Genomic DNA, 14742 nt, shown 5'->3' with positions numbered 1-14742 from the left:
TTTCATCAAAGTGCTCTTATCACAAGTATACAGCTGCACAAATTCCCCCCAAATAGGACACACCCCAAAACTAGAACCCAATCCAAAAACAAACCACAGCCGCCCCACCGCCACCCTCCCTTTCGGTTTACCAGTGGCCATGTCCAGGCTGGTGGCTCTCACAGGGAAGCCAAGCTCCGTGGCCCAGGTCCAGAGACGAAATCACTGCCTGCCTCACTTAAGAAAACACTCTCCTGTCTCCATCAATCAGTGTGCTCCCACTCACAGCCCCTCTCGCTGTCCCCTCCCTAGCAAGGCCCAGATGTGTTATTTATGGGCCCGTCTCTTTAGGAGGGAGCCAAGTCAGACACACATCTTGCTTCCTATTAATCACGAGCCTTAGGTAGAGAGAGGCCACAGAGGCAGATGAGAAACGCCTTCAATCAAATCTTGATGGAATAAACTATTAGGGAGATTACACCTCCATAATGATGTTAATTGTGCAGATAGGAAATCTCAGCTTCCCGGCTGACTCTGACTCTGCTTCCACAAAGGCATCTTTTGGCATCTCCAGAAATCAAGGGCAGTCTCTGCCTGTCGGGCAAAAGGGCTGAGTCACGCCACAAGTCCATGGCTTTCCTCCATGAAGACCAAAAGCCTTGGTTCTGAGAGCCTCTTTCTAGTCCTATTGCAAGGAATAGACATGTGCTATGGGGCCTGGAGAAGGCTGGGTTAGTACTGCTGCTGTTGCTATTAGTCAGCTAGAAGCTGAGTGTCAGATGACTTCCTAAAAGTCAGGCTCTCAGGGGAGTGAGACTCCAAAGCGAACGTGAGACTTCCCGCTCAGCCCAAACTTCACCTCCAGGCCCAGTGCTGCTAATAAGTGTTCATACAAATTCTCCAAGACCTCTTTCCCAAGTGGGAATCAGAAAAAACTCATTCATTCATTCATTCATTCACTCACTGTTTCATTCAACCAATTTTCTTAGACGGTTACTCCACGCCAGGCAGGCACTGTTCATAGAAGTCAACAAAAGAGACAGAGCTCCTGCCTTCGTAGATCTGACACTTAGTGACGGGAAGAGGCAATGAGAAAGCGTGTGCATGAGTGGTATTTTGGATGGTGATAAGTGCCATGGATGGAGGAAAATAAAGCTGGGCCAGGCAGCTAGGGAGCACAGGAGGGAAGGGGAGCCTGATGAATTTCATGTGTGGTTCCCAGAGGTTTCCCTGCAAAGATGATACCTGAGCACAGCTGGGTGGAGTGGAGGAGGCAGCCAGGGGGAAAGCCAGGTGAGGCAGGTTCCGGGCAGAGGGGACAGCATGCACAGATACCCTAATGCAAAAGGGAGTTGTGAGAGCAAAGAGCACCCACCAGGGATAAGGACAGAGTGAGAGACACACAGTTGCATGTGATAATTTAACAAATATCTGCCTGCTTGATATGCTGTCAGATCCATGTAGGCAAGGTCTGTTTTGTCGTTTAATTTTTCCCCCTCATTATTATAATCCCTGCCCCAACACATAGGGTAGGTTGGTTGAATGAATTATTAATTAACTAATGAGGGATGTGAATGATGTGTAAGATTCTATACCAAGGTGAGAGTTGATACAGATGTTGGATGACCAAGAGGCTGAGACAAGGGCCTGTGTGGGGAGAATTAGGGGTAAGTGCCTAACTCAGGCCCTAGATGTGGGAGCAGAGAAGTCTGCTTGTCCATATCCTCTGTCTTCATCAGCATCTTGGCACCCCAGCCCTCAGGATGACAGGCTTTAACATAAAACAGCCAAAAGGAGAGAGCAATGGTGGCATTCTCCTTACCTGCAGCAATTCCTGACATAAGTCCTATGAAGTTATTCCAAAGACAGAATTTTACATGCATCAAACTGGTGGTAATAGTGCCATATGGGAAGTTTATGTAGCATGAAAGGAGTACATACATCTAACGTACACTTTAAAATGCAAATAAAGCAACTATGTGGTGCCACATTGAAGTATTAAATTAGTAAAAACACAAAATAAAATGTTTATATTCATTGCTGGCAAGGAGGCTATGAAACTGTCATTAATTATGAGTTGGCAGAGTATATTTTGGCAACACTTGCAGAAAAAAAACTTGGCAATAGATCTTCAGAACACTAAACAGAGTTTGTGGATTGAATTCCGTGATAATTCTGGGAATGTACTTAAAGTAAAATTCCTAAGTATAGAATAACTATATGTTTGAAGATACACATTTCAGCATTATTTATATCAGTGAAAAAACTTGTTAGCAATCCAAACATCCAAAATTAGGGATATGGTTAATTTAATTTAGGTTTATATATATAGTCACTAAAATTGCATGCAATAACAACAATGAATGTTTTCTAGCTAAAATGGGAACACAGACACATGTTCATGAAACATGAAACTAAATGAATGGCTAGGCAGCAATTCAGGCATTATATTTCAAGAACATGTTTGCATATGGACAGAGACAAAAAATTGAATACGCAGAGATGAAAGTTGTTTTGTTTGGCTAATGGAAGTACATTTATTTTAAAAATGCAAATGAACTCTAAGTTGAGCATGGGAGCTACCAGAAGTTCCTACCTTGACCAGTTATAAGATAGAGCCCTAGAGCCAGGCAGGACTTAGGAAAATACAGAAACTGAGGCACAAAGAGGGTCAGAGGTTGACCTCGATCTCACAATGAGACTTGCAGGTGAATTCCATTGTGTGAATGGATCAAAATCAATGAAGGGCTGAAAAAAAAAATTACAGACGTCAGATTGCAACTTCCTGGGTAATCTTGATTCCGTGAGGCAAGGGAATTTATATTTTCAAATAGCCTCTAGGTGATTTTGTGACCAGCCAGGGCTGATTGCCAGGAACCAGAACAGCAGAAGCAGCAGTCAGAGCTCCAGTGCTCCCTGCAGGCCTGACACCAAGTGCCAATGGTCACAGGTGCTGCATACTGCTCCAATGGCAGAGTAGGACATCACCCCATTTTACAGATGAGGAGACTGGGGCATGAATAAGCACAGAAATCTGCATACTATGGACCCCACAGCCTCTTTATTCTTTACCTTGTATAACTGAACTTCCCTTCAATGCTAACTTAGCCACACTAGGGATCTGGTATGTCTCACAAGCAAGCCCAGCTACAAGTTACAAGTCAAGCAGCCATTTCTGCATGTCTGAGACCCTCTAACCTTATTTGCACTATTTCACCCTTATTTGACCTGACTCCTCCCCTGCTCTGCCTCATATCCTTCCCTTCTCCCATTCCCCTATAGGACCATTGGATTTTGAATGAGCAAAGGAAGAATAACTAGCACAATGGACCCTTTGGGAGAGGCTGTGCAGGGACTGTGGACTCTGGGATGTGAGAAAAGAGTCTTTAGCCGCTTGCAGGATTTGTTATAGCCAGTGTGACAAGCATTCCCATACTTGATAGCTCTCTGTGGCTGAAGATTGATTGCACACAAACAGTTTCCATAACAATTGGCACACGCTTTAACAAAATCCAATGCAGCCCAAGCCAGGCTAATTGTTTCAGAGCACAAGTCCCGTGCTCTTGGTGACCTAGTGGGCCCACAATGCTCCTAAGGTGGGTTTGAGCTGTGCGTGGCTTTTCGCTACACACATTCTAGCACTTGCTTAACAAGAGCAGGTGAGGGGATTTCAATGTTTCTGATCCAGGTAGCAAACAGCTTTCATGTAGGAAGTTACTCTTTTATTCACATACTAGTGGCCCGGTGCATGAAATTCATGCACATTAAAAGGGGATTAATTAGAGGAAATATTTTAATATTGCTATTTGCCCTTTCTCTATAATAGAAATGTCAGAGATGAAAGAAAATTAGTAAAATGTATATGAAAATCTTCCTCCTATCAGAGTTTGGGGTGCACCATGGGACCCAGAGTCAAGTCCCTGCCCACCCACGTGCGCCTCAAAATTGTGTGAGACCCAGATCTGACCAACCCCCCCCACATTGGGCTAGATCAAGACCCGGCCAGTCCCACCCTTGTCAAACCCCACCAGGAGGGGGGTGCTGCCTCAGGTCTCCTGTCCTGGTGCCAGGGCAGGGGGAAGGGCCTGAGGACCCCCACCAAGCCCTACAAAGTGGGGGAGCACTGCCTGAGGTCCCCCGGCCTGATGCCAGGGTGGGGGGCATGGCCTGAGGTCCCCTGTCAAGCCCCATGGGGGTGGGGGTGGGGCACAGCCTCAGGTCCCTGCTGATTGCTCATTAAGGCTCATTATGGGAACTCATCCTCCACTGTGGGTGCAGCCATCTTGTGTTACAGAAACCCCCACCTCTTCTGTGGGGGCCACCATCTTTGTGGCAGAGTGATGGTCAATTTGCATATTCCCTCTTTATTATATAGGATTAGGTTCATTCAATAGAAATAGAGTGATCTCCCTCTCTGGGCCTGGCATAGCAATAAGCATGGAGCAAAAAGAGGGGAAAAATTAACAGGGTCCCTGCCCTCCTGGGGACCATAGTCCAGTGGAGGACACAGGCACTAATTACAGAATCATGTAAAAACTTACAATTATAGAACAGAGGTAAGTGCCATAAAATGCTATGAGCATTTAATAGGGCTTCCCAACCAGTCAAGAAGCCAGCACATTTCCCCAAAGGAAAGGTCACTGATAGGATCTGAAGGATGAACAAGACCAGGGGAAAGGAGATAAGAAGCATGTTGTTTTATAGAAATATGAAGCTATCTGGCTGGACTACAGAGAGCACATTGCTAATAGGGAAGCAGGGTTGCAGAGTCGGTGGGACCCTAACACAAGGGGCCTTGTAAAGGTTGCAGGTCATCCACAGCTCCTGATGGGGCTTAAGCTGGGAGAGACAATCAAATTTGCATGTTGGAAAAGATGGCTCTGGCTGCTCTAATGGGAATGGATCTGGGGGTGGGGGCAAGAGTAAAAATTGAACAGAAACAGGAGGCTATTTCACTCATTCGACTCAGGAGATGGAAGCCTGTGCTGGGATGGGGATTGTGGACACAGGGAGAAGAAGTAGAGGGGATCTGCAGGTAAGTGAACATAAAGTGGTCAGGACTTGGTGATGAACTAGAAAGGATAAGAAGGAAGTGTATAAGCTCCCAAGGTTACAGTTTCCTTCACGCAGAGCCCCACCCAGAAAAAACACTCCATAAATTATCAATGATTGGCTTGTATGTGATTGTCTTTGAACTTCAGAAATTTGGGGAGCAAGTGGCAGAAAAGTGGCTTTCAATAACTGGGACCCAAGAGAAATTCTTGGTGTCTTTTAGCCTTTGGTCCATTTTCAGTCTAGAGGTATTGAGAAGGGGAGGGCATGGGAGGGGTGGTTCAAGAGGAAAAGAACCTCCTGTATCCTGCAGGGCCACAGACCAGAATGCGGTGGTGGTGTGCTGTGTGGGGTGACTGAGCCATGGGCTGGATGTCAGAGGTGGGTCTAGTTATATCCGTGGCCTAAGTCCAGGAGGTCCCCACCTGAGGCAGTATGACCATGATTGGAACCATGAATAACCTCTCGACTGGCTGTGAACCTGGCACTGCAGCAGGAGACCCAGGAACCTTAGAGCCACTGAACAGCCAAGGGCTCCGGGCTCTGAAGCCACCCTGACCCAGGGGCTCTGGGGAATCCTAAAGAACAGGCAAGCATGCAAACTGCAACATTAACAAGGGTGCAGAAAGCTGGGGGAAGGAGGTCAATGTGTCCCCCTTCTGCCCTCAAGCACAGGAAATAGTAACCCTGGCCTTGAAGGGCTCAGGTCTGCCTTACAAACGGAGCCCCAGGGGCTGCTCAGAATAAAAGCTGGCCACAGTGCTTGAAAGGAGCCTCAGAGTCAAGTGTCAAGTTTCCCCCCACACACAGGCACAGCAGTCACAGCCGCTGAGAATAATGGAAAGGGGGCTGGCTTGCTGGACTGAACAAAGCCCCAGGGAGAAGGCCCTGAGAAATTATCCTGATCACACCTGCAAAAGGGCAGCCTCTCTGCCCGCCCCCTCCAGCTCCTCAGGCTCCAGCAGGACACTGGCTTCTCTCCAGACCCAGATCCCAGCAAAAGCTCAGGATCCCAGCCAGAGCTCAGGGTCCCAGCCAGAGCTCAGGATCCCAGCCAGAGCACTGGAAGACTGCGATCCAGGACTTCAATGGTCACCACCACTTGGTGCTGGCACCTTGATGATCAGGGTTTTCTTGATAAGTGTATGTTTTTAAAGCAGATTGCTGGGTGGGACCTGCCAGGGAGCCAATTTTAAGCTGCAACCCAGGACTTTGCACTTTTAGCAGGAGTCATCTATGGCCTGTAAGGTCACTGCTCTGAGAAATATTTTTGAGGACTCTAAAGACATTGGTATTAAAACCTTTACAGAGTTCTTCAAGAATCTGCTGAAAGCTATGGGAATGCTTTGGAAAAACACACGTGTATTTTTTTCTAGATTTTGAACAATTTCAGGGGTTGATTGTGCCGAAGCTCAGTGCTTGTGTCTCTGTGAAAAGTGAGTCATTGAAGGTGGAAGGAAAAAACATGGGGAGAGAGAACCTGATGCCACAGTGAACTGGGTGACTTCCCAGAGGAACGGAGTCCGGTGGCTCCAGCCCCGCTCCTCCACACCCTCTCATGCTGGGTGCTTAACTTCCAGCAACAGAAGCCTGGGCCAGCAAGAAAGGAAGTTTAAGAAAAAGCAGGGACCTGGCTCCCTTGAGCTGAGGGTTATGACCTTTGAGCGATGCGCAGAGATGTGCATAGGGACCCTAGGGACTTGCCCAGTTCAGTGGGTTTAACAGAAGGAAAGAAGGAGCATTGACCAGTTTTTAAAAGCAAGGGCATCCCACCTATCAGTACTGCATCTGGGTTCTGCCCTTTATTTAGCTGTGTGACCCAGAGATGTTACTTGATCACCTAATCCCGTGTTCCCCTCCCCCCCCCACCACCATTGGTAAAATGCAAATGATAACATCTCACAGGGTTAGTGAACATGAAATAAGATAATGAGATTTCAGCACTTAGCGTAGTGCCTGTTGCATGATAAGGGCTCAGTGAACTGTAGTTGTCAACATTATTGTTCCTTTCTTAGAAATTCAGACTGCCCTGGCCTTTTCCAATAAAAAGATAGTGCTTTACCCATCTACAGAGCACCTAGTATTTAATAGAACAGAAATAAAGTTTTCATAAATGTTGGAAGGAAGGGAGGGAGGGAGGTAAGAAGGGTGAGAATGAGAGAGAGAAAGTGAATGAATGAATATGAATGAAAGAATGACAAGTAATAAGGGAGCTGATCTAGGATCTTCATTTGGGGAATTCCGGTCTAAATCTTTTAGTATCCCCACCATTCCAGACCAGAATTAGATTTTCTAAGCAGAACCAAGTTTACTTTTTTCATTTGCCAAAGAAGTGCACAAAGCTGATTGAGGTGGCTGCCTCAGAAAGCCATTTACTGTATTTCAGGGTTAGATGCTTCAGCCACCATGGAACCTGCCTGTCTCAGTTTCCTGCCACCCACAATTAAGTGGGCATTGTTAATTAAATTATCACCACATTTAATTGGGAGTCGGATAATAGTGATTTTAATGAACTTGACTTGCTTTTGGGTAAGACTATGCAGTCATTGGAGAAGCAACCTTCCTGCTATATTGCTAATCAAATTCTGTTGTATCTTTTGGAGCGGATAACAGCAAAAATACCAATACCTGGACCTTTGTTTTAGTGCTGTGGAGTGGAGTTAGCATGAAAGTTAGTTATCCAGAACTTGTTTGGGATGGGGGAATCATCCAGAGGCCAGGATGTCAGGATTGAAACAACAAATTCTGAATTGTTTAGCAATATGCAATATCCCTCCAACCAAACCCAAACTAAGTCATATTGTAAATGCCAATGTAAAAGATGTCAAAACCTGGGTTCATCGATTCAGCTAATGTCTGCTACCCATTTCAAAAGCTCAAACAGATTTTTCTATCAGGAATGAGAGAGGAAAAGACCAATTGGAGTTATATGAAGTCAGAGAAGAAGGAGGTTTTAAATCAGGGGTCCATAATCATCCTACAAAGAGTCAGAGATTAAATATTTTGGGCTTTGTGGGCCATATGATCTACTCAACTCTGTTGTCATACTGCAGCCTTAAGTAAATGGATGTGGTTATGTTGCTATAAAACTTCATTTATGAAAGTAGGCAGTGGGCTGGATTTGGTGGGCACAGGTCATAGTTTAGAGGAAGATAATTTAGAACATGTGGTAGAAATAGATAAGGCATACACACAAGAAATAGCAACTGGTATTTAATTAATGAATTAAAATGATCTACAATTTTCCATCAATTTTAAACACATAAGTAAATGAATCTATAGGTCTGTCCCTTTGTGTTTTGAATTTCAAAAATAAAAAAAATCATGACAGAAAAAAATCAAAAGCAGAGATTGTTTTTTAAAAAAAGAGCTTTCTTAAGAGAAAGCACAAATACAGTTACCATTTTGGCATATTTCCTTCCAACCAGGTTTGAGAGGATATGTAATGTAACTGTCTTCATGCTAAACAATTTTTAAACCTCTTCCTTTTACCTAACATCATACTGTTAGTGTAGGTAGCTGGATATTAATAAAGGAAGGGAGCAGAGGGAATCAGATATTAAGGCTAAGAAACTAGGGAGCTGTACAGGACAATAAGCTACTTCCCTAGGAAGTTGCAGCATCCAGAGGCTCCCTAGGGGACCTTTGCATTCTCCACCCTAGGGACCTAATCCCTGAAGTGGGCAGGAAGCATCATTAGCAGCCATTAGCCGGGATTACCAAGGAAGAAATAAAAGCAATAAAGGGGAAATTCCTCTGCTGGGCTCATGCCCATTTTTAGCCAAGATGTCAACCATAGAGGCCTGGCTAGGGAAAAGGATCAGATTGGATAGGGGACTCAGAACCCAGTAAGATCTAGGGAATGGATTGGTTAGGGGGAGAGCTCAGGACAAACCAAATAAAGGATTGGGAAATTGGTTAGTTGGAAGGAGCACCTGGTCCTTCCCAAGTCTGTGATAGTATAACCCAAACTAACAAAGGTAACCTCTCTCTACCTCTTTCTCTCTCTCCCTCTTTTTCTTTGAGCAGCTACGTAGGCTCCCAGCATGAGCCTGGGTACAGCAATACAGCACCGGCTGGAGTGCAGCCAGGAACAGAGACTACACTAGCTGGACAGGAACAAAGGCTGAACTGGACTAAGCTTTGACATGGACTGAACCAATGACACAGAATCTCTAGACCCTGGCCTTTCTTCTATGCTTGATGAAGACAAGGCTGGACTTCTTCCACGGGACCTGGGACAGTCCTTTGTGTTTGTTCCAGCTTCACACCATATCTCACCTTCCCGTAAATGGTTTCCAAAATGCTTTTCTGTGATACTGCAACCACCCCATTTCTACCGACAACAATACATTTCAATGTTGCTACATAATGTTCAAGGTCATTTGTTTAAGTAGCTATATAATATTCTTTTTCACAAACACACTGCATGGTTTACTAAGGCATTCCACTATTGACATTTTGTTTGATTTCTGTTCTTATACCATTATGACATCATGGTGGTAACAATTTTGTGTGCATTTGGGGATTGTCAGCATCTATTCCCTGAAGTTGAATTATTGAGTTGAAGGATCCCACTACTTTTATAGGTACTGATAAAAATGCAAAATTGCTTCCCCAAAGTATATGCGACTATAACCTGCACGTGGCAGTAGTCTAAGCGGGCTACCCCAAATTGAAGGTCTAGTTATGAAAATCGCGTTCTTATTTGTAGTGTTACACTTACCTGCTGTGAGGTTCTGGCCTCATTCAAACCTGAGAAGTCAGTAAGCTGTTCCTGGGAGGATGGTAAACTCAGATTTCACTTAGAAGCTACCATAAATCAGGTCAAGTCAACAGATGTTTGCTGCGTGCCTGACCTCTGCAGGGCCGCTCCTCAGCCTCAGGGAGAAACTAAAAATTCATGGTCAGTGAAATGCCCTCACCTACCAAGAGGAGGTGGAGTGATCTCCCTAATCCAAAACTGAATTCAGGGAGGGTTTGGCAGGGAGAGAGAAGGACAAGAAAGGGCACTGGAGCTTCATTCTAATCTAGATCCTACTGAACGCTAGCATACAGACACATGTTCTAAATCAAAATTCAACCTTTGGGGCTGTAATAGTTCCCTAGGGCTACTGCAACAAAGTGTCACAAATTGGGTGGTTTAAAACAACAGAAATTTGTTCTCTTGTAGTTCAGAAGGTAAGAAATCTGAAATGAAGGAGTTCGCAGAGAAGAATCAAATGTTCTAGGGAAACATCCTTCCTAGCTCCATCCTTGTCATCCCTTGGTTTGTAGCTCCATCAGTCAATCTTCACATATTCTCCATCTTCACATAGTCTTCTCCCTCAGTGCCTGGGTCTCTATATCTTTGTGTTTTCCCATGGCCTTCTTGTAAGGATTCCACTCATTGGATTTAGGCCCAGCCTTGTTCAGCATGACCTCATCTTAACTTGAGTACATCTGCAAAGACCTTATTTCCAAATAGGATCACATTCACAGGAACTGGAGGTTTGAGTCTTGAACTCTTGTTTTGGGGGACATAATTCAACCCAAAACAGCAGTAATGAGAAAAAAAGCAGGTATAATCAAGTCTTTCTTGAAAAACTGGAAGTTCTGGTTATTGTACCTTTGTAGCACCAGCCTTAACCAAATCTCAAGCTCATCATCCCTCAAGGAGGGTTAGTCCACGTGCCTGCAGGAGAGGGGAGGGGCTGTTTAAGCAGACACATATTCTGGGGTGCTTTCCCTGACTTCCCCTCCAGCTCATATAATGGAAAGTGAAGTCCTAAACTATCATGGTTTTGGTCATATATGTCTGCACTAGACTCTGAGGTCCCTGGGGACAGAGGGTGGATGTTCTTCATTTTGCCAACCTTGTAGTAGCACATAGTAGGAAAGTTGTATTTGGTGGGTAGATGGATGGCCAAAACCATCTGTCCATTTTGAAACAGGAGTTAGGATGTATTCTTCTTTATCTGCCATCAGGTCCTACCGATACTAGACCAACCACAAACCAGAGAATTAAGTTCATTAATATTCATTATTCCAGCACCCCCTTCCCTTTGTTTTCTGCAATAGCTTCTTAGCCTGCAGTCAAATGAACTCAAGCAAAATGATGTGACTTGGCTTTGGAAATATATTCCTCTGGCTGCCAGGATGGATTTAGCACACTCGCAGCTCAGTTTGTCACTCCTTCCACGACTGCCTCTGTGCACATGAAGGGCTGCGACAGTCCCTGAGTTATGAGGGGCCATTCCAAGGCTGTGATGGATTTGATTGTTTTATGCGCTGACTTAAGAGCTCATTTCCTGCCACATTCACAAGTGCTTTCTGGGCTGCTGCAGGGGAACCTGGCATGTTGGTTTTGGGGGGCCCCCACCTCCATCCAGTTCCACCGGGGACAAGATTGCAGAGTTCGGAGTTTCCTATCTGAGCTAAAGTTTCAAAAAGCTCATATTTAAAGGTTGCCAAAGGTGGTTTTGCTGTATCTCCCAGCCAAACTTCCTGTATGTGTGTATATATATATATATATATATATATATATATATATATATATATATATATTTTTTTTTTTTTTTTTTACTCTTATGTTTTAGTTGAGTTTCTCTGGAATACTCTGCAAATGACATGAAATCAAGGAATAGACAGCTCTATTAGGCAAATAACAAGCTGACATCGACAGAGCACCAAGGAAACTTTGCAAAAGGAAAGAAACATTCTTTCCTGGAATGCCTACTCTGAAGAAGGCAAATTTTCTACCATTGTACTGGGAATCGCTTCCGTCACTTACAGATCTCAAGTAAACCATTTTTATCTGACGGTTTCAGCATCTATCTGTATGTTTCACAATTATACAGACAAACTCTGTCATGTTTACTACATCATTAGTTTGGTAAAAGCAACACATCTACCCATTTAAGAGTTTATCATATTCATCTTCACCCCAGGAATGCTTGTCTTCCCACATGGAGTGTAGGTTCCATGAGACCAGGATCCAACTTGCCTTGTTTACTGCTGAACAAGTAAGACAGCTCCAGGGACTTCTACACATACTCCAGGAAGAAACGATTGCTATCCCCATCTAGAGAGGTTAGCCACAGAAAGGAGAGGGGACACCCATCTCTCTGAGACAGAGTTAAGAAGGCAAGGGTGACTCTAGAGTGGTCATGCTCAAAGTTGGGTCCCTAGACCTGCTAGCAGCCCTGGCATTACCTGGAAATTATTTAAAGATGTAAATTCTTTGCCCATCCCAAACCTAGTGAATTAGAAATCCCTGGGATTGGCCCTGCAATCTGGGTGTTAACAAACCTTCTCAGTGATTCCCATGTAGTTTGGGAAATACAGATAAAGATGCTGAGAGTGAGGAAGGCAGCTCTTAAATTTACTCCAATGACTATGAGACAAGAGGATGCAAAATGTGTTATGGAGACAAATAAAGTTTTAGCACACCCCAGTGGGAGACATAAAGTAGCTGTGAGCGAAATGTTGGGATGCCTCATCCCACCTAGCAGTCAGGAAAAAACAATGATCGAGGGTCATAAACATAACAACTTTGTCAAAAGCACATAAAATCTGCTGTAAACAGGAGTTATGGGTTGTTCTATTTTGGGAATGATAAAAATTATTTTTATTCATCAATTCAGCACATTTTTACTTTTGTTACTTACAGATCTCAAGTAAACCATGCTCCTTTCCTGTCCTTTCCATCACCACCACCACCACCACCACCACCACTACCACCACCACCACCACCACCAAATACCCCTTAAATGCCTGTGGTGATTGATGGAAAAGCACTAAAATAATGTCAAAGTCCGGGAATTTGGTAAGATTCATGAAAACAGCCATTTGCATACAGATGAGGACTTAGAAACCCAGGGACAAGAGTGGATAGAGAAAATGGGTGGGTTGGTTCTGAATGGAGATGAACAGGGTGGGTGGGTGCAGCTGACAGGACTGAGGCCTGATGGGAAGTGATAGGATGAGATGACAGGTCATAGGGCTGGGCTGAGTGACATTTAGGCCCGGGGAGGAGAAGGATGCCTGACACATTGGAGAAGGATCCGGAATTAGGGTTTTCTCCACGATTGGAGAGTGTGTTATCTGAGACAGGGATGTGCTGGCAGAGCGGTCAGAGCCAGCCACAGTGAGTATGTTCTTAATGACTTCCTCTTATATATGCTCAAGAACCATTTACTGTGTGTCTTTTTGGTGGCAGGCCCTGTGTCAGGTGCAGAATATTTGACAAAAACATGCTGCTATATGAATACCAACAGCATGGCTTGTCTAGCTCTCTTGAAGTCTCTTCCACCAAATGGGACTTTTCAATGGAACTCCTACTGTCACTAACCAGCACTGATTTCCAGGAAAAAATGCTGAAAACAAGAAATATGCCCCAGGTCTTCCCCAGCCTGGCCTTGGCTGATCTGCACATTCTCTGGGCAGTAGAGAGGAGTGTTGACAACTGGTAGAACGGAGAGGAGCCTACTCTTCGGGCTGAGAGCTGGATATGAATCCTGACCCTGCCTCTTCTTAGCTCTGCTGCATTAGGCTTCATGGCTCCTTGCCTTAACCTCCTCATTGGCAAAATGAGGAAGGTGAAGAGGATTAAACGTGCTAACAGAATAACAGAACATGGAGCTCAGTAAGCCCTTAACAAATGCTATCACTATCATCCTTAATGAGGAAAAGACAATCCAACCCACAATCTCACAACTTCAGCTGTCCATGCTCTATGTAGCCTCCCATCCCCCCCCATCCAGCCCCCTGCCCAACTCCTCACTCACCCCCTCCATCCCCACCTTTCTCAGCTTTCTGCTCTGCCTGATCTGAAGAAACATCCTCCTCTTTCCAGGTAAGATCCAGGACCTGGTGCCCTAGAGGGAGGAGCAGCGGATTCCTTTGGTGCTCAGGAGTATGGCTGTGATGTTAAGCTATTTCCAGGGGGAAGATAACTCTAACCAACTCCAGTCAACACCCTAGGAAGAAGGTCTGGGAATGTTACCCTTAGTCGTCTGCTCAGTATACCTTTAAATTCAGGGCAAGTGGACTGTGGTGAGCTCAGAGGCTTAGGTCTCCCTCACTCTTTCCCTCCAAGCCCCTGGTCCAACCCCCCTTCACATTAGCTGTCTGGATAGTCTTGGCTTACTTAGTTATCGCCTTTACTAATTGTGAGACCTCAGAAACGTTCTAAACCTGTCTATCCCTCCATATGCTCATCTATAAAATGGGGCTTGTGTAATATCACACATTTCATAGATCCTAATTTGGAAAGACTGAGTAGTATGTACACAGGGCTAAAATTGTGCCCGCCACACAATAAACACTTAGTACTGAGTTGCTGATTTTGCTTCCTTAAGACTTGGTGGTGCACCTTGGGGCTTCCTGTTTCATGGTGGACTCCGTTATCCCACAGGGAATTGTCTCTAGGCATTGAGCTGGGTCTGAATTCAGTGTGACCTCTATATTCCACCTAGAGTTTCCTCAGACCATTCCAGGGCTCCTCGGGCATTAATGGTGAGGCCTCCAATTGCCAGCTCTGTCCATGAATGAAGGTGGTTCTCACAGCAATGGAAAGGCAAGGCTCCACAGCAAAGGTGACTTGAGAGCCAAGATGCTCAGTGGAAACTTGGGGAGGCAATTCCAGGCAGAGGGGACAGGGTTCAAGGTTCCAACTGAGTGGAGTGAAGAGTTCTAAGAGGCTGGAAAAGAGGGAACTTGAGTGGGGAG

The sequence above is a fragment of the Myotis myotis genome, unplaced genomic scaffold (assembly GCF_014108235.1).
Source record: "Myotis myotis isolate mMyoMyo1 unplaced genomic scaffold, mMyoMyo1.p scaffold_m19_p_9, whole genome shotgun sequence".
Classification (NCBI taxonomy): Eukaryota; Metazoa; Chordata; class Mammalia; order Chiroptera; family Vespertilionidae; genus Myotis; species Myotis myotis.
Note: the sequence above shows the minus strand (reverse complement) of the source record.